At 38.5% G+C, this 21,800-nt stretch overlaps 1 non-coding gene across 1 annotated transcript; it reads right to left on the reverse strand.

The window, feature by feature from the left end:
* Positions 1-15,019: 15,019 nt before the first annotated feature.
* Positions 15,020-15,151, reverse strand: LOC129050607 (U8 small nucleolar RNA). Its single transcript, XR_008514286.1, has one exon. It is a non-coding gene; the product is annotated as a U8 small nucleolar RNA (small nucleolar RNA).
* Positions 15,152-21,800: the final 6,649 nt, after the last annotated feature.

Raw genomic sequence — 21,800 nt, forward strand, 5'->3', positions numbered from 1 at the left:
TAATCCCAGCACTTTGGGAAGCCGAGGTGGGCGATCACAATGTCAGGAGATCGAGACCATCCTGGCTAACACAGTGAAATCCCGTCTCTACTAAAAATACAAAAAACTTAGCTGGGTGTGGTGGCAAGCACCTGTAGTCCCAGCTACTTGGGAGGCTGAGGCAGGAGAATGGCATGAACCTGGGAGGCGGAGCTTGCAATGAGCCGAGATCGCGGCACTGCACTCCAGCCTGGGCAACAAAGCGAGATTCTGTCTCAAAATAAATAAATAAATAAATAAATAAATAAATAAATAAATAAACCTATGTGGCACCCATGGAGGAAAACAAATCAGACTCAGAGAAGCACTACAGGGAAAAGGTCTGGGTTATCACAACTGTAACATACAGAGATAATTCTTAGAAATTTCAACACTTATTAAATTGCCCATTAAAATTTCTTAACGTACACAAATTAAAGAAGTTCTAGGCAATTGTAGAGTTAGCATCCCACCTCCGAATAAAAAGATTATAGTTTAAAAGTAATCATTTTGAAAAATATCTGTAGGATAATTGGAAAAGCCATCCTCCCACCTCAACCTCCCAAGTAGCTGGGACTACAGGCGTGCACCACCATGCTCAGCTAATTTTTTCAGCTTTTGTAGAGATTGGGGTCTTATTATGATGCCCAGGCTGGCCTTGAACTCCTGACAAACAATCCTCCCATCTCAGCCTCCCAAACTGCTGGGATTACAGGACTGAGCCATTGCACCTGCCTATCTCTTTTCAAAGACAAGCTCAAAATATTTTGAAACACTGAACCATTTTTTAATCTATGAAAGTAAAACGGCTACCAGATTTCATCAACTAAAATAAAAATGTATCAACATGCCAGTTATTTTTCCTAATATGACCAAAACAATTCCTATTACAACAAAAGAAAATGTACTACCTAAAAATCCTATATTTTTAAAATAGAAACTTTAAATAGCTTATGAATAGTCACTTTTTACCAAAATCCTAAATACAAGTACCACATGCCCTGTAGGCAACACCCTCACAGTACAGATACCTTCTCAAAATTCAGGTTTTCTCAGGTCACCACTCCAGGTGCCCCCAGTGACTTGACACTGTACCTCAGAAACAACCCATCTCCATGACAGCGTCTAAGGCACCACTGTTTACCAAACCTTCATGCACTGACAAATGTCCCACATCTGCACTGTTCAATCCAGTATCCACTAGATACATGACTATCAAGCACATAAAATATGACAGATGCAAGTGAGGAACAAAATATTTATTTAAATTAATTTTTTTTTTTTTTTTTGGAGACAGGATCATCCAAGCTAGAGAGCAGTGGCTCAGTCTCCACTAACTGCAATGCCTCCTGGGCTCAAGTAATCCTCCAAACTCAGCCTCCCAAGTAGCCGGGACTATAGGTGTGTGTCACACACCTGGCTAATTTTTGTATTTTTAGTAAAAACGGGGTTTTGCCATGTTGTCCAGGCTGGTTTTGAGCTCCTGAGCTCAACTGATCTGCCCACCTTGGCCTCCCAAAGTGCTGGGATTACAGGCATTAGCCACTGCATCTGGCCTTAACTTTTATTTTAAAAATTACCCCCACAGTTGAGGGTGAGGGAGACAGTACCCTGGGGCCTGGTAGGCACAACAAATAGGACGAATAACAATACATACCTCATGTTGTTAAAAGAAACAAAGGATACAATACATGTGCAGAAAGTACCATTGTGTCTGACAATACGTGCTGAATGAGTAAGCTATTAATTTTTCATTTAAATAGCCCCCATGAAGTGAATGGCTACCACATTAGAGCAGAACTAAAATTTTGTTGTTACTTTTTCATTCGTTGACTTGTTTATTATCTGTCTCCCCAGCAGCCCAGAAGATCCATGAAGGCAGGGCTGTATCCCGATCACCACTGTGACACCTAGACAGTGCTTGGAGCACACTCGGGCATCTGAAAATGTATGTTGAACAAACGTATCAACATCAAAAGCAAAATAAACATATTAGTAGGAAAGGAGTGCATAAAAGTATGGCTGTACAAGGCAAACAAAATGCAAACAGGATTGCCAATGTAAATCTCAGTAGAATTCAAGGCTAAACTCTTCAGAAAAAGATTCCCTTTAAACTAAAAACTGTATGACCTACAAAAGATCTAAGGTGCGAATCTTTATACACCAAATAACAAAGCATGCAATGTAAACCCATAGCAGTGGTAAACTTCAATTTTCTTCTCCTCCAAGCACAGAGAGAAGGCAATAATGAATATATTAATCAATACATTCACACATTCAGGTATCCTAAATAAAACTAATGAAGTCAAAGTAACAGACGTATCAAACTCTACACCCTACAAACAGTGACCACCCTTATTCAGTGGGAGGCTGCATAGGATGGTGTCTAACACTCTAGAATTCAAAGTCTTGGACCTAGCTCTGGCCCACCATTGGAGGTGAGGGATAATTACTCATCTTTCATGGGCCTGGTAGGCACAACAAGTAGGACCAATAATAATATGTACCTCATGTTGTTCTAAGAATCAGGAGATAATCCACATGCAGAAATTACCATTGGGTCATGACAACTGGTGCTGACTGAGCAAGCTACTATTACTACATTATTATAGATAGTTGACTACATTCATGGCATACATTAAAAATGATTTTATATTAGACCACAAAGATAAATTTTTAGAATTCCCTAGGGCAGAAATTATAAAGGACTCATTTTGATGTAGTAAAAGGAGAAAAGTAAAAATAGCAAATATAACCCAAAAAGCCTAAACACTTGTGGAATTAAAAGCACTTCTGCTGGGCATGGTGGCTCATGCCTGTAATCCCAGCACTTTGGGAGACTGAGGCGGGTGGATCACTTGAGGTCAGAAGTCCAAAACCAGCCTGGCCAACATGGTGAAACGCCATCTCTACTAAAAACTACAAAAATTAGCTGGGTGTAATGGTGGGTGCCTGTAATCCCAGCTACTCGGGAGGCTGAGGCAGGAGAATTGTTGAACCCAGGAGGCGGAGGTTGCAGTGAGCTGAGATCATGCCACTGCACTCCAGCCTGGGCAACAGAGCAAGACTCCCTCTCATAAATAAATAAATAAATAAATAAATAAGTAAATAAAGCACTTCTATATACCTTATACCTCATATTAAAAAGTGAAAACTTTGGCCGGGTACAGTGGCTCACACCTGTAATCCCCAGCACTTTAGGAGGACAAGATGGAATGATCACTAAGGCCAGGAGTTCAAGACCAGCCTGGCCAACAAAGTGAGACTCTGTCTCTCCAAAAAAAAAAAAAAAAAAAAAAAAAAAAAATTGTAATTTAGCCAGGCATGATGGCATGTACCTGTAGTCCCATTCCAGCCTGGGGCACACAGTGAGACCCTATTTTTTTTAGAGTAAGTCTCTAAAAATACTAACAATAAAATAAATAAATGAAAGAAAAGAAAAAATAAAAGGGAGGGAAAGAAAGCGTGTGTAAATCACAGTCATGTAAGTAACACAGATCCAAACTTATGACACATTCTCTGTCTTTAATGGTCGCAGACTAAACACTCGACACTCACTTTTCTGAACCCTCCAGAGTCTCTAAAATACAAGCTCTTTTTATTAAAGGATAATTGGAAACAAAAAGGAGGGCTAAAAGTGGACTAGAAAGTTTGAGAAAATCTCAGATGCAGACATGCAAAAGTAAAATTAAGACTGACAGAGAATCAACAAAGGAATCCCCTGTCTAAGAACCACAGGTAGACAGACGTTCCCAAGGAAGCCTCAGGGACTTGGAATAAACTAAGACAAAAAGAAAGAATGAGCCACAAGACAATCATCAGATTAAACAACTGCACAAGGAAAAATTGTGTCCTTGTACAAGGAACAGTTGAGCCAATCAGACCGTGTCTCTTTTCCATCTCCCTTCCCTGGTACATGGAATAAACCCTGCAGCCCTGGCCTCCTGGGTAAATGCGGAAAATTGTTCCTACAGTGAGCAATCCACCTTGCTCACTGGATGGATGGATGCAGGAAGCAGCGACTGTGGTCCTCCACATACTGAAGCGGGGAAGGGGTTAAATGAGGAAAGCCAGCTCCACTGCAAAGAAAAACCCACCCTGGCAATTGCAGAGGCCTCCAGCCTGCCTATCTGATCTTCAGCCAGCTGGAACCCCAAATTAAACTCTACCAGTCAACAGGCCTCACCTACCCACATACCGGCCCTTTCTTTACAGGAGAGGCTATTGGAGAAAGAGACTTAGGCAAGAATAAAGCAAACTCGTATTGCCAACTTCTATACCAATCAATTTCATCATTTATTCATAATATAAACGAAGAACCAGAGATCACCAGGCATTTGAGAAATAAACAGCGTTAAAAAGCAGGACCATGATGAAAAAGAAGTGACCTATAAGTTCAAGAGAGAAGAATACAATGTTTATAATCCAAATTTTGTTCCCTTTTTATCAAAGTCCAGGTTCCAGGCTTATATTATATAATCCTAACGTTTAGCCTTAAACATTAATAACAATATTTAATTCTAAATTCTGCTCCAAGAAGAGAATTTTTATAATCCTAATATTTATCCTCAAATTCAAAAGTACACGCCAAATATAGGCAGCTAGGAAAAAGGACCAATCAGAGAAAAAGAACATGAACAAAAACTTTCAAATATGATTGTTCAAATTAAAAAATTAACTGGAAATCCTAAATAATAAAATGAGTGGGGATAAATACCAAGCTTGAGAGCTCAAAGATAAAGTCAAGGGAGAGCAATAAAAGAAGAAAGTTTGCATGGATACAAACAGGGAACAATCGACACTGGGGCCTATTTAGGGTGGACGGTGGGAGGAAGGAGAGCATCAGAAAAAATAACGATTGCTCCTTACTAAGCTTAGTGCCTGGGTGACCAAATAATCCGTACAACAAACCCCCATAACATGAGTTTACCTATATAGCAAACCTGCATATGTACCCCTGAACCTAAAATAAAAGCTTAAAAAAGAGAGTTTGGCAGTTCTTCAAACAGCTGAACACAGAGTTACCATTTTATCCAGCAATCTCACTACTGCAGGAGAAATAAAATTGTATATGTTCACACAAAACCTTGTGGACAAATGTTCAGAGCGCCATTATTCATAATAGCCAAATGTGGAAACAACCCCAAATGTCCATCAAGACCACATAAGCAAAATGTGGAACAGCCATACAAAGATTATTCAGGTAGAAAAAGAATGAAGTACTCACACATTCCACAATATGGAGGAACCTTGAAAACATTATGCTAAGTGACAGAAGCTAGACACAAAAGGCCACATACTGTATGATTCCATTTATATGAAATATGAAGAATAGGCAAATCAGCCAACAGGAAGCAGATTAGTTGTTGCCAGGGGTTGGAGAAGAATGGGTACTGGGTTTCACTGGGTGAGAAAACTGTTCTGAATTTAGATAGTGGCAATGGTTGAACAACTTTCAGTATACTGACACCTACTGAACTGCACACATTAAAATGGTGAATTTTATGGTATGTGAATTATATCTCAATAAACAAGAGAAAGTGAGAAAGCAAAAGAAAATTTGAAAAAAGAGTCAAGAGACACAAACCCGCACACCCATCCTGTAGGGGTTTCAGGAACAGAAAAAGGATGAAATAAGAGAGGAAGAAATCTAAGAAGTAATATAAAAGCTAAAGGAGGAGTGAAGAGGATAGGCATTGTGGCTTACACCTATAATCTCAGCACTTTGGGAGGCCAAGGCAAGTGGATCACTTGAGGTCAGGGGTTCGAGACCAGCCTGGCCAACATGGTGAAAACCAATCTCTACTGAAAACACAAAAATTAACTGGGCATGGTGGCACACACCTGTAATCCCAGCTACTCAGGAGGCTGAGGCAGGAGAATCACTTGAACCTGGGAGGTGGAGGTTGCAGTGAGCCAAGATTACCTCACTGCACTCCAGCCTGGGTGACAGAGCAATACTCTATCTCAATATAAATGGAAAGAAAAGAAGGGAAGGAAGGGATGGGAGAGGGGAAGGAAGGCATGGGAGAAGGGAAGGAAGGGGAAGAAGGGGAGAGAGGAAGGGAGAGAGGGAGGGAGGGAGGGAGGGAGGGAGGCAGGAAGGCAGGCAGGCAGAAGCAAATTAGTAAAAAGAGATGGCAGGAAGGCAGGCTGAAGCAAATTAGTAAAAGAGATTCCTAGAGACAATCTAGTAAAATCTACAGGTCTGGAATAAAAAGAAATGCTAACTCAAACAAGACACACAAAAGCGGGGGAAAAAAAGGTAAGGTTGACCCCCAAGTCCTACAGAGCTACAGTTAGTACAGGGAAGAGAGCTCAAACACCAAAGCATGGCAAAGAGGTAAGCCACTGAGAGGTCTTCTTCAAAAGAAAGCAAAACAAAAAATCTACCAGCCGGGCATGGTGGCTCAGGCCTATAATCCCAGCACTTTGGGAGGCCGAAGTGGGTGGATCACCTGAGGTCAGGAGTTCAAGACCATCTGGTCAACACGGTGAAACCCCGTCTCTACAAAAATACAAAAATTGCCAGGCATGATGGCAGGTGCCTGTAATCCCAGCTACTCGGCAGGCAGACACAGAAGAATCGCTTGAACCTAGGAAGCAGAGATTGCCGTGAGCTGAGATTGCGCCACTGCACTCCAGCCTTGGCGACAGAGCGAGACTCCGTCTCAAACAACAAAAAAACCCTATCCAATGATAAAATATAATCAACGAAGAGGAGAACTACAGCAAAGAAACAGGAAAACTGTGTTTTTATTAAAAAATTAATGATGGATGAGCATTTACTTTACCTTATTCAAGTATAAAACTCTTATTTAAAAAATAGAAAAATTCTTCCTAAATTCATATCTCAAAAAGGCACTTGCCACAGTAAAAAGCAACCAGTGTAATGAGAGAATATATTTGCAATCACTTATCTGACACGGGGTTAATATCTAGAATATATAAAAAATACCTACAACTCAACAACATAAAACTCAATATAAAAATTGGCAAATGACTTGATTAGACCTTTCTCCAAATAGCCAACAATCAAACAAAAAGATGTTCAACATCACTAGTCACAAAATACAAATCAAAACCATGAGATACTACTTCACACCCATAGGGATAGCTGTCAGCAAAAAACAAAAACAGAAAACACTAATGTTCATAGCAGCATTGTTCACAATAGCCAAAAGATATAAACAAGCCAGTGCCCAACAACAGATGAAAAAATAAACAAACTGTGGTATATACATACAAAGGGATATGATTCAGCCTTAAAAAGGAATGAAATGCTGACACGTTAGTTGCAACATGGATGAAACTTGTAAATGAATGCAGCCCAATTGTCCTATAGAACTGATGCTTACAGTCTTTTAAAATAAAGATAGAAATTGAGCCTCCCAGTCTTAAAACTTGAGAAAGTTACATTTGTCTTATCTGAATTCCTTTGTTGGGAAACCAACCATCAGGCCTCCCAGATAGTTATCAAGGAACTGAAACTTACCAGATCACCACATCTGGACCATAAGACACCAGACCACCTCACTCATCACAATTGCCTAACCAACTACCTGCTTCCTGTCGACCAACTTCTCTTCCCCACCCTTCCCTAACTCCTGTTTTCCCATACATGGTTACATTTCTTCCCTGCTAAATAAACCTCTGGTTTTAGTCAGTTGAGGTGACAAATTTGAGATTGATCTCCCATCTCCTTAGCTGCAGCACCCAGTTGAAGCCTTCTTCCCTAGCAACACTCATCGTCTCCGTGATTGGCTGTCTGTGCTGTGAGCAACAGGACCTAGACCAAACTCCTTGATGTTTTGGTAGCAATATGAGGTACTCACCATAAGCAAATTCACCAAGATAGAATAAGTAGAGTACAGGTCACCAGGACTGGGGAAGGGAAAGGGAAAGTTACCGTTTAATGGGTAAAGAGCTTCTGTTTAAGATGGTGAAAAAGTTCTGGAAATGAATAGTGGTGATGGTTATACAACAATGGGAATGAACTAAATGCCACTGTACACATAAAAATGGCTAAAATGGAACATTTTAAATTATGCATAATTTACAATTAACACATTTTAAAAATTACAGTATTACACTATTACTATATATGAATTATACCTCACAAAGTTGATTGGCAAGGATAGAAGGATATACAATTTGATAAATACTCAATGTTGGAAGTTCTAACAAAAGGCATTTTAAACACATTGACTGGGATTATATATTGACACAATTTATTTGAGCACTTCAGCAATTTTTCAGAAGTCACAATGATATTTACTGCCTTCTACCCATTTGTTCTAATTTGTTCTAATTCTATGAATCTTCCCTAAAGGGAAAAAGAAAAAGCGGGCACAAAGATTTAATCTCAAAAATGTTCATCGCAATGTTGTTTCCAACATTATAATACTATCCAAAATTAGTAAGCAAAATGATCAGATATTCACAACATATAAAAAGTTTACCTTAATTATTATGTATTTTATTTTTAAATGTTAATAACATTAAAAATACATAATATATGTGTTATGGGGGAAAACAAACATAAAATTATATCATGTGATTCTAATTTTTATAGGAAAAACAAAACTAAGAAATAAATATACCTACTTCAATAATAATTATCTCCCAGACTAAGTTAAGGACCCTTTATCATATGCTATGAAGGTAATATAACCTGAGATCAGAGAAAACCTCACTAGAAGTGGCTTTGAATGAAGGAGAATAAAAGAAGATTCCTACCAGAGAAATTGTCTACCTCAGTATCATTTTATTCAAATTAAAACAGTTTTACAATCAAACTTCATTAAAAGCAGAGGAAAAATAGTATGTGTGAATTTTGGTATCCAAGGGGATACTAGAACCAGTCTCCGGGCTGATACAGAGGGATAACTGTACTTGGAAATGATTTGGGATATCTGTTTGAAAATGTTAGCAGGGGGCACCCCATTCAAAGATATAACACGTTTTAAATAAAAGTGTTTAAATAAATATTTCATTGATTCATTTTTAATGAGCATACCATCAGCCTTCTCAAAGTATTAAATGCTCAAAGTATTAAATCCTACTTTCTATTACCAGATTTTACTTTGGGACAGTAACATTACAAGATGTATAATAAGAATTACCCTTATTATTAAGCATTTTCTAAACTCCTATTGTTTCACCCATATTTTACCAGCATAGAAGAATAATTATTATACTACTGCCACAATTCACAAAATCCTTTCACCTCCGATTTTTCATGTGCTTGTCCTAACAATCATGAGATAAGCAAGCTTCATGATAATAACTGCAACTTCTACAACCCCAACCCCACTGTAAATGAAATACCCACTAAGAATCAGGCACTATATAAAGTATCTCATATATTTACCTCATTCAAAGTGGAATAATTACCAAAAATCTATGAAGTGGTTATCTCATCCCCATCCCAATTTTATAGATGAGGAAACTGCGGCTCAGCAATTAAAGTAATTGGCCCAGAAAGCAGATCTTTGATCCACACCCAGGTCTGTCTGAATCCTAAACCTATGCCATTTCCTTGTTCCACCCACCCTCCCCAGGAAACAGAGAATGAGAAAAAGATAATCATTTGGCCAAGTCTTATAGGCAACCGGAACCCAGAGCCTTCTAACACTTGATCTATGGTGCTTTCTACCTGGTATGTCACTTCTATAAAAAGCAAGGACACTTCCTTCCATTGGGAGTTTATAAATCATAATCTCATTAGATTATAAATAACATCATAGGGAAGCTATGTGCTACATGAGGGACAGATAAGCATGGCCAAGGGAAATTTTGAGGAAGTATAACTAAATTAATACACAGGGATCAGGGTTGAAGTATTTTATAACCAATACTCAAAACAGTTAACAGCCTGGCGCAGTGGCTCACACCTGTAATCCTAACACTTTGGGAGTCAGAGATGGGACAATCACTTGAGCCCAGGAGTTCAAAACCAACTTGGGCAACATAGTGAGAGACCTTGTCTCTATGAAAATAAAAAAACAAGAACACTTAATAAAGTTTCCAGGAGTAGCTTAGATAATCCCAGCATTGTATATTAGGAGAAGGGCTATTTTTAAATATTCTAGAATTTATAATTGGAATGCCCATAAAAATTGCCTATGAGTAGAGTCATCATTATGTCAGAAAAATTTATGATAATTATTTGGGACTCTGCTTTTGATAAGTATGTATGCTGTAACTACTTAATAAAGTCATGAAAAAAAATTTTAAAATATAAATGTTACTTACATATCGCAGTTTAGAGCTATCTGCGAATGCTGGATTAGCAATTGGAACTAGAATAAAAAATGTAAGTGTAAAAAAAGAAAAAATTAAAATATTTAAGTCACGAAACACAGAAAGTGACAGCAAAGTTAACAGCTCAGATCTTCATAAAAAGGAAATTTATACTGTACACCAAAAGTGATATTTACGAAATTACAAAGGCACTTGTATATGAATAAGATTAAAATAAAAATGAAGAACAGTACTTTTAGTTTCTCCTAACACTTTATATTCTCTAAATGACTGCCCTTACCTGATAGACACACACCAACTATAGAAAAAAGTAAACTTAATAATATCCTGGAAGCAAATGAACTTAAATTCTTTCAAGCCAATTCCCAAATGAGGGCCCACTACAGAAAACACCTCTGAACCACCATAATTCCTTTCTGAGGATGACTCCAAACACTCTGCCAACCGATGCTAAACATGAGCCAAAAGAAACAAAAAACAAAAAAAAACTCTGACAAATTCCCATGAGCTTACCAATGGACCAAGATAGTCCAAAAAGTAATATTCCCAGAGGATAGGAAAAAAATTTCTTAGAGGATTGATGTCTTCCTTCAAGGTCACAGCAGAAACCTTGCAGGTTACCAGATGACCCAGTAAAGGAACCAACACCCACAACCCATTCCACATGGGCAGTTCATTCCAGTCACTGATGAGAAGGGAAAAGGTCTTATGATATCACGTGTTTTTTTTTTTTTTTTTTTTTTTTGAGATGGAGCTTTGCTCTTTTTGCCCAGGCTGGAGTGCAATGGCGCGATCTCAGCTCACTGCAACCTCTGGCTCCCAGGTTCAAGTGTTTCTCCTGCCTCAGCCTCCCCAGTAGCTGGGATTAGAGGAGTGCACCACCATGCCAGGCTAATTTTGTATTTTTCGTAGAGACGGGGTTTCACCATGTTGGCCAGGCTGGTTTCAAACTGCTGACCTCAGGTGATCCACCCACCTCAGCCTACCAAAGTGCTGGGATTACAGGCATGAGCCACTGCACCTGGCCCAATTTCATATATATATATATATATATATATTTTTTTTTTTTTTTAAGACGGAGTCTCGCTGTCGCCCAGGCTGGAGTGCAGTGGCACAATCTTGGCTCACTGCAGGCTCAGCCCCCCACCGGGGTTCACGCCATTTTCCTGCCTCAGCCTATATATTTTTTTAAAATCTTACAAGTTAACATAAAATGGAAATCTGAGTATTACAAGCAACAACAACAACAACAACAGAAAGTTCAAAATCACCATCTACTCTCATCTACTGTAAGACCTAAGGATTAAGCAGAGGATAATTTCCATAAACCTAAAATCATGATAAATCAGTTTTTTCATGGTAGTTAAATCAAATTGCTATTTTAGCACTTGTTTGAGCCTCTAAAAAACATAAATTTAAATGCATAAGTCACATCACAGAGGCCTACCAGTGGGGAATGGAGGAGCCTGGTGGCCACCTCCTGGTGACCAGCCACCACGCACAAACAGCAAAGGAGATTAAGCTTGGCTCAGGAGGTCCTCGAGCTCTTCGCAATGGAGTCGATCTGTGAGCACACTTGTTGCAAAAAAGTCATTCCAATCTTGGTCTTTCAGAAATTATAACTTATCCACTGCCAAGGAAAGAAAATAACAGAAGTATGAATGATGAGAAAGACAACTACTGGAAACACTACATGAGAAATAAACACAGAATTATGACAGCTAAGATGAGCACAAAGAAAACACGACACTGTCAAAACCAAAAATACTCCAAAGATGACACTACTTCTATTTGTCCTTCTATATTTCCCATCTCTTTATCTATCCATGGAAACTTTTTAACCACTTCAATGGAAAACTATGCTTTCAAACCAAGCAGATGTCTAAAGCAGAATTGTCCCACAACCTAGACTATAACAAAATGTAAAGTTGAATACAACTGGAGTAAAAGACAAAAGAGCCTTTGTATAAATAAATCAACCCACAAATATTGCAAAAAGCACAAATCCCACAGTTATTAAAAAGTTCCAATAAAATTACTGTAAAAAATGATGAGGAAAACATGATAGCTAAAATCACCTGAAATGCCTACCTCCAAATCCGTATACAAAAAAAGGGCAAAATCTAGGAAATGTGATACCCCCTAAAATTAACATATTTTTGGCTGATCTCAATCTTTAGACAAAACATATTATAAATATAATTTCCCAAATAACTCAAAGAAGAAAAAGGAAATAGTATTTCCCGGTAATAATTCTCTAGGTTTGCATAAATAGACCTACTTGGCAATGAAAGCACTATTATTAATATTTGGCTTCACTTTGGTCTTTAAACGTCCTTCTCCACAGGTTTTTCTGGTTGTTTTTATCGGTAATTAAGTTGACTGATATAAACCCTTAGCTGGTTTATTGAAACCTAAATATATTTTAAATTTACTTCAAATCATAGATTCTACTCTAGCCACAATGAATAATTTTCCCCAAATTGAGTTCAACAGCTTAAAATATAATTTGTTAAACAAACAAACAAAAAAAAAGTTTAAGGTATGTAAAAATTTCTGACTTTCACCCTAAATAAGATTTTCATTAGCTCAACAGAAATGTAATAATTATCCCTTAAGTATCTCCACTACCACACCATCTCCACAGTCATGAAACACCTAGTCCCATTCTCAAATGTTCTGGTCCCACCAATAGAATCCCAATCCTTCCTTGTTGTCCCCAACCCTGTGCACCTACACCTGCCATAAATGGTGGAAATTCAACCAGCTCTATGAAGGGAAGGGAGGAGACCCTCCCCCAACCCACTCTACAGGAAAACTTGCCCAGATCTATAGGAACCTCCCCACACACAAGAGGACAGGACAGCCCAGACTCAGCTGAGAAATGTCCACAGCTGGCACAAATGAATTACAGATTATTTACAATTCACATTAACACTGCTCCAAGAATATAACCAACTGTCAAGACAAAAAAAATTTAGTTATTCACATACAAATATTCCATTTCTGAATAAATTTCACATTTGTATCTGTATACAAAGAGTCTACATGTTCGATAACTCCTTTATGATCTTACCTGAAAATGCTGGTAGATGCAATATTTTTGGATCAAATTTAACTGATGGTGGTTTTTTCATTACCTGTGGTTAAAAAAAAAAAACTTTTGAGACAATTTTTAAGATGGATATCTGTCTCCTTATATGTCCCTTATATCAAATAATAAATCAATGAGGACAAAAAAAGAATGTGTAAAATTTGTTACCAAAAAGAATAAGAACGATGCCTTTTCAGATTAAAACATACATATATAGATAATAATTTATTTTCTAAAATAATTTCAATTGATATCTGTAATAAAATACAGCCTCAAAGAAAAAATTCACCCCTATCTTGGCTTACTCTTTAGATAATTTACCTCTAATTAGAAATTCAGTCATTCAACAAATATCTATTGGGTACCTGCCAAGGTAAGGCTCTATGTCAAGGGTTAAGGGGGATACAAAAATATAAAACACACAATCCTATTTTCAGAGAGCTGACATTCTGGTTGGGAAGATGAGACAAACATTTGATAAACAACAAAATATTTCACAATTGAAAAGAGGTAGGACATAACTACAGACAAAACCCTGGACAGAAAGAATTTTTTTGTAAATAGTAGTTTAGAGAATACAGCAAGCACTTTACTTGATATAGTTGAGACCGGGTTTACAGAAGAGGTAGGGGGTGGGTTGAGGTCTTGAAGAATGGTTAGAACTTTATGGTTATATCAGAGAAGACACCATTCAAGGAAGCCATAATAGCATGAACTGGAAAGTGCACAATTTATTTGAGAAATGTGAAGAAACCATGTAGTTGGATCCATGAGCTTAGGATGGCCAGATACTGCATCTTGAGACTTTTAGTTAAAAATTCAACCATCATTTCTATACCTAACTCCTGCAAAATTTCTATATGTAGTATTTTTAAAACCTTTACCAATTAAGTAACCAGCATTACCGTATTTACGGTAGTATTCTTACTAAAATGCATATTCTCATTCTAATCTCATAATCCAAATTCATAATCTCATTCTAATCATGAGAAACCCTTAGATAAGCCTAAATTAAGGGACATTCTTCAAAACACTGAACCAGTTACTCTTCAAAGTGTCAAGGACTTGAGTCATACGTTTTATAACCTGTATTACAAAAACATACAAAGGCCAGTGCGGTGGCTCACATCTGTAATCCCAGAACTTTGGGAGGCCTAGGCAGGTGAATCATGAGGTCAGGAGTTCAAGACCAGCATGGCCAACATGGTAAAATCCCATCTCTACTAAAACTACAAAACTTAGCCATGCGCAGTGGCAGGCACCTGTAATCCTAGCTACTCAGGAGGCTGAGGCAGGAGAATAGCTTGAACCCGGTCGGCAGAGGTTGCAGGGAGCTGAGATCACACCACGACACTCCAGCCTGGGTGACAGAGTGAGACTTCATCTCAAAAAAAAAAAAAAAAAAAAAAGACAAACTGTCAAGGTCATGAAAGGCAAGAAAAGTCTGAGAAATTCTGACAAAACCATGAAAGACTACGACAGACTATACGAGACTAGGGAGGCATAACAACTAACTGTAATGTGGGATCCTGAACAACAAAAAAAAAAGGACATTAGAGGCAACTGGTAGAATTCAAATAAATTTGGTAGTTTAGTTAACAGCACTATACTCATGTTTTATTTTTCCTTTTTCAGAAAGAATTCAAAAGGAGCAATCAGGGTATTGCATGACATCATTATACAGAGATATGAATCAAGTATCATGCAACTCCAACTACCACATTCTACTGCCCTCCAAAAGGAGGAACAGGTAAGGATTATCCTGCCTGACTAGCACTATACCAATGCTAATTCCCAGGTGTTGTTAACTATACTATAGACCTATAAGATGTGAACATTAAGAGCAGCTGGGCAAAACGTATACAGGAACTCTCAACTATTTTTTAACCTTCTCTCTAAGACTAAAAGTAGTTTAAAATTAAAAGTTAAACACAAAAATGTCCACTGACTAAGGCTTCCCATAAACTATCAAATATGGTTATAAGAGGAAAAAAAGAAACAAAGAATATCGTCTAAGGCAAGCTTGTGCAACCCACAGCCCATGGGCTTCATGCGGCCCAAGGCGGCTTTGAATGTGGCCCAACACAAATTCCTAAACTTTCTTAAAACATTGTAAGATGTTTTTTGCAATTTTGTTTGTTTGTGTTTTAGTTTATCAGCTATCGTTAGTGTATTTTATGTGTGACCCAAGACAATTCTTCTTCCAGTGCCGCCCAGGAAAGCCAAAAGACTGGACACCCCTGGGAAAGATATCACAAATTGTTCTAGAAAACCCACTTTGAAAATGCACCAATGCACATCAAACTTAGCATAATAAAGTTACTCTGCCACACATATGAACTCACAAAAAGGATTAGCTCCATTATGAAAAATAGCTAAATAATCTATATAAAATGCTGTCTGTCTAGAAAATAAACATGAATCCAAGAACCCTTTGGTCTAAACCACAGTAATGTTCCCAATGAGATACGAAAAGATAGTCATGAATTAATACAGAAAAAGAGATTTAAAAAAGAAAAAGAAGGCTGGGCGTGGTGGCTTACACCTGTGATCCCAGCACTTTGGGAGGTGGAGGCGGGCGGATCACGAGGTCAGGAGATCAAGACCATCCTGGCTAACATGGTGAAACCCTGTCTCTACTAAAAATACAAAAAATTAGCTGGGTGTGGTGGTGGGCGCCTGTAGTCCCAGCTACTCTGGAGGCTGAGGCAGGAGAATGGTGTGAACCCAGGAGGCGGAGCTTGCAGTGAGCCAAAATCACACCACTGCATTCCAGCCTGGGTGACAGAGGGAGACTCTATCTCAAAAAAAAAAAGTAACAGAAGCAGGAAAATTAAAATAGAGAGTAAGTAGTGGAATGTATGTTGTGGAGTTGGAAGTCAAGACAAAACACAGGGACTTAGAAATGCATCTGTTTTTTAAAGTAAATACTCATTTTCCCCTAGCAATAAAGTATTATATTCCAAAAGGCAAGAAGCAAAAAAACTCACAGTGGTTTAGAAGTACATTGTGAACCGTGACTCCTCCAGCTCCCATAGTGTCTCCTCACCATCTCCCATGCAGTCTTAACAACCTGTGAGAGGGCAGGGCTTCCGTGTGATCTGCCTGCCCAGCCCAGCCTGGTGAGCAGTGCCCTCTGACTGCTTCTGCCTTCAAAATACGTCAGAGACTAGAATACTTAGAGTGATTCACATTAGTGCAGATGGAGAAACGATGGGACTGAGAGCTAAGGTCTGAGGTCAAGAAGCTGGCAACCCCTCCGTGGCATGTGGAAGAAAGCAGTAGTGAGAGGCAGAGCTGACTCATTCAAAACAGAGGGGAGAAAACTTAGAACTCCAGTGAAGTGGAAGTGAAGGCAGAGGAAAGCGTTGCAGACAGAGCGGGACCTGGAAATGCAGACATGCAGCACAAATGAAACAGAAGCAGACAAGAGAAAAGGAAAGACTAGACAGTAAATAATATTCTGAATGAAAATCTCATGCAGATTTCAGATCTCAGTAAAGTCTACAACTCAGTTGTTAGAGTGCTTTCTGTACCCTTGGATTGTCATTAATGGGGGTGACAACAAGATCTGAGTCCATGTAGATAAGCTCTCTCTCATCTGGGATTCCAGGTCCTGCTGACTCAGGTGTCCACTTGTAATCTGAAATGAGAACAAAAGAACAAAAATTAGACTTTGTTTCTGTGACTAATATAAAGCTTTAAAACACTGAACTAACAAGATGCTGAGGAAGACACCACTGTAAAATGTCACCTATATCAATGTACTTCAACTGCTGTTCAAGACAGTTGCAGTCTCACTTAATTTTCACAAAAATCCTAAACTGCACATACCATCATTTCCATTTTACAGATAAAAATATAAAACTCTGAGAAAGTAACTGAATTGCTCATGTTACCATTAAGCCTGGCCAGGACTAGAAAAAAGATCTTTACAATTCAATGTTCTAAACTGTGATGAGGCAAACTGGTTTTTCGATTATCAGCATGGGTTTTTTTTGTTTTGTTTTGTTTTGTTTTTTTAGGGATGGAGTCTCACTCTGTCACATAGGCTGGAAGGCAGTGGTGCAACCCTGGCTCACTGCAACCTCTGTCTCCCGGGTTCAAGTGATTCTCCTGCCTCAGCCTCCTAAGTAGTGGAATTATGGGTGCACGCCACCATGCCCAGCTAATTTTTTTTTTTTTTTTTGAGACAGAGTCTTGCTCTGTCACCAGGCTAGAGTGCAGTGGCACGATCTTGGCTCACCAGAACCACCGTCTCCTGGGTTCAAGTCATTCTCCTGGCTCTGCCTCTTGAGTAGCTGGGACGAGGTTTCACCACGTTGGCCAGGCTGGTCTCAAACTCCTGGCCTTAGGTGATCCGCCTGCCTCGGCCTCCCAAAGTGCTGGGATTATAGGTGTGAGCCACTGCAACCGACCCATGGCTTTATTTTTCATTCATAGAATGCTAATCAATTTATTTCTGCTTTACAGAATATTCAATGTGAAGTTGAAACTGTAACATAAAAAAATTTTCAGACTTAAATACAGAACGGTTACCTAAGTGTTAAACCTCAATTATTTATTAAGCCTCGTAAGAGTTGATACATAATAAAATGAATCACCATTCACCATCAGTTATTCCTTTGAGATGGTACTTTGTGCTCTATTTAAACATAATTTGTATTCCTAGGGCTATGCCCCAGTATTTCCCATCAGAAAAAAAAAAAAAGAGGATTTATGCTTAAGAACCTTAAAAGATAAAGGAACAGAGTTAGCTAAGAAAATTCCTGGAAACCCAATGTGCCCCTTGCAACTCAGATGAAAGATATACGAAAACACACAAACAGGCTGGGCACGGTGGCTCAAGCCTGTAATCCCAGAACTTTGGGAGGCTGAGGCGGGCGGATCACAATGTCAGGAGTTCAAGACCAGCCTGACCAACATGGTGAAACACTATCTCTACTAAAAATACAAAAATTAGCTGAGTGTGGTGGCATGCGCCTGTATTCCCAGCTATTCAGGAGGCTGAGACAGGAGAATCACTTGAACCCAGGAGGCGGAGGTTGCAGTGAGTTGAGATTGTGCCACTGCACCAATTAAAAAAATTATATGCAAAAATTAATTTCCTGTAGGTAAATTGAATGTAGGCACAAATGCCAAGTTATAAGAAATATCCCACTCACAACAGCAAAAATATATATAACAAAATGTTCAAGAATAAACTAAATGATCAATAATTGCAATGAGATCATGATCATTAAATGAAAATAATCATTATAAAATTATACTCTCTTCTTTCAAAGTGAACACATTATGTATAAAACCAGAAGTAGTGATATCAAAATGTATGAGATGTATGAGGTTACAGTGAAGTATGATCATGCCACTGCACTCTAGCCTGAGCAACAGGCTCTAAAAAAAAAAAAGGTAATCGGTGTTTACCTGAGAATTTCATCGTAAATAATTTTTCTATTGTCTTTGTCCTCTTTTATATTTTACAAGTTTTTTACAATTATATATGTTTTATAATAGAATAAAAAGTATCATTTAAAAATTATAAAACATAAGGCCAACAGAGTGGCTCACACCTGTAATCCCAGCTCTTTGGGAGGCCAAGGCGGGCAGATCACGTGAGTCCAGGAGTCTGAGACTAGCCTGGGCAACATGGGGAAACCTCTACGAAAAATACAAAAAATTAGCCATGCATGGTGGCACACACCTGTAGTCGCAGCTACTGAGGAGGCTGAGATGAGAGACTCACCTAAGCCCAAGAGGTTCAGGCTGCAATGAGCCATGATCATGCCACTCCACTCCACCCTGGGTGACAGGAGTGACGCTCTGTCTCAAAAATAAATAAATACTGAGATATATATGTAAAATAAACTACCTTAGGTATTCATATTATTGATTATATTTTCTCAATAGAATGATTATATATATATTCCTCTTTATAACCATCTGCCAGAAGAGCTTCAACATCTATCGCATTTCAGAATGAAATATTTTTTTTTTTTTTTTTTTTGAGATGCAGTCTAACTCTGTTGCCCAGGCTGGAGTGCAGTGGCGTGATCTCGCCTCACTGCAACCTCCGCCTCCCAGGTTCACACCATTCTCCTGCCTCAGCCTCTTGTGTAGCTGGAACTACAGGCACCCACCACCACACCCAGCTAATTTTTTGTATTTTTAGTAGAGACGGGGTTTCACTGTGTTAGCCAGGATGGTCTCGATCTCCTGACCTTGTGATCTGCCCTCCTCAGGCTCCCTCAGTGCTTGGATTACAGGTGTGAGCCACCGCGCCCGGCCCAGAATAAATTTTTAAATTTACACTGATTTTCTATTTCACATAACCAAAAAATTAGCACAGTGAGATTTTATTATAACCTATTTATACTAAATTTCAAAGCAGAAATAAGCTTCACATGGTCCAAATACACTTCACATTACATCAAAACTAGTTAAAAACTAAAAGCAATTATATTTGTCAAGCAATAAGTAGCATAAAAATAACTTAGAATTAATTCAAAGTAGGTCTGCATTCAACACAACTATGATTGAAAGAAATTAAAGTAAGACCTAAATAAGTACAAATACATCCTGTGTTCATGGAGGAAAACTTAATATTGTTAAAATGGCAGTACTTCCTAAGTTCATCTACATATTCAATGCAACTCTGATTAAAATCCCAGCTGGCTCCTTTGCAGAAACTGACAAGCTGATCTTAAAATTCATATGGAAATGCAAGTGACCCAGAACAGCCAAACTCACCTTAAAAAACTTTCTGGAGGATTCATACTTTCTGATGTTAAAGCTTACTAAACAGCTACAGTAATCAAGAGTGTGCTACTGGTATAAGGACAGATGAACAGATGAAAGAATAGAATCCAGAAATAAACTTTCACATATACAGTCAATTGATCTTCAGTAAGGGTTCCAAGACAATTCAATGGGGAAAGAATAAGCTTTTCAACAGATAGTTCTGAGATAACTGGATGTCTAGGTGCAAACAATGAAGCTATACCCCCTACTTCACGCCACATGCAAAAATTAACTCAAATGGATAAAAGAGCTCAATATAAGAGATATTGACAAAACTATAAAACTCATAGAAAAAAACATAGACAGAAACCTTTGTGACCTTGGTGTAGCAATGTTTTTTTAGATATTACACCAAAAGCACAAGGAGCAAAAAAACACAAATGAAGAAAGATAAATTGGACTATATCAAAATTTAAAATCTTTGTGCTTCAAAGGACACCATCAAGAAAGAAAAAAAGACAATCCAGAAAAAGGGAGAAAATTGTTATAACTCCTATCTAGAATATGTAAAAAATTCTTACAACTAAATAATAAAGAGATACATAACCCACTTAAAAATAGGTTAAATTTTGGAATAAATATTTCCCCAAAGAAAATAGACAAATGGCCAATAAACACATAAAAAGATACTCAACATCATTAGCCATCACATAAATGCAAATCAAAACCACTAAGACATAGAAATTCACACCTACTAGCTGGGCACAGTGACTCACACCTGTAATCCAAATACTTTGGGAGGCGGAGACAAGTGGATCATTTGAGGTCAGGAGTTCGAGACCAGCATGGCCAACATGGTGAAACCCCGTCTCTACTAAAAATAAAAAAATTAGCCAGCTGGTAGTGGTGCATGCCTATAATCCCAGCTACTCGGAAGGCTGAGGCTGAGGCAGAAGAATTGCTTGAGCCTGGGAGATGGAGGTTGCAGTGAGCCAAGATCATGCCACTGCACACCAGACTGGGCAACAGTCAGACCCTGTCTCAATCAATCAATCAATCAATGGAATTTCACACCTGCTAGATGTGAAATAGGATGGCGATCATGACAAAGACAGGCAATGCAAAACTATTCACAATAGCCAACAGGTGGCTGCAACCCAAGCATTCATCAACAGATGAAAAGATAACAAGGCGTATTAAATACATACAAGGGAATATTATTCAGCCTTAAAAACAAATGAAATTCTGGCACATGCTACAACATGGATGAACGTTAAAGACATTATGCTAAGTGAAATAAGCCAGGCACAAAAGGACAAATACTATATGAGACCACTTATGCCAGCAGTCCCCAAACTTTTTGGCATCAGGAACCAGTTTTGCAGAAGACAATTTTTCCACAGACAAGGTTGGGGGAGATGATTTTGGGATGATTCAAGGACATTGCATTTATTGTGCATTTTATTTCTATTATTATTACGTTGTAACATATAAGGAAATAATTGTACAACTCACTATAATATAGAATCAGGGCTGGGCACGGTGGCTGACGCCTGTAATCCCAGCATTTTGGGAGGCCAAGGTGGGCAGATCATGAGGTCAGGAGATCGAGACCATCCTGGCTAACACGGTGAAACCCCGTCTCTACTAAAAAATACAAAAAATTGTCGGGGCGTGGTGGTTG

Source organism: Pongo abelii, chromosome 16, assembly GCF_028885655.2.
Source record: "Pongo abelii isolate AG06213 chromosome 16, NHGRI_mPonAbe1-v2.0_pri, whole genome shotgun sequence".
Lineage (NCBI taxonomy): Eukaryota > Metazoa > Chordata > Mammalia > Primates > Hominidae > Pongo > Pongo abelii.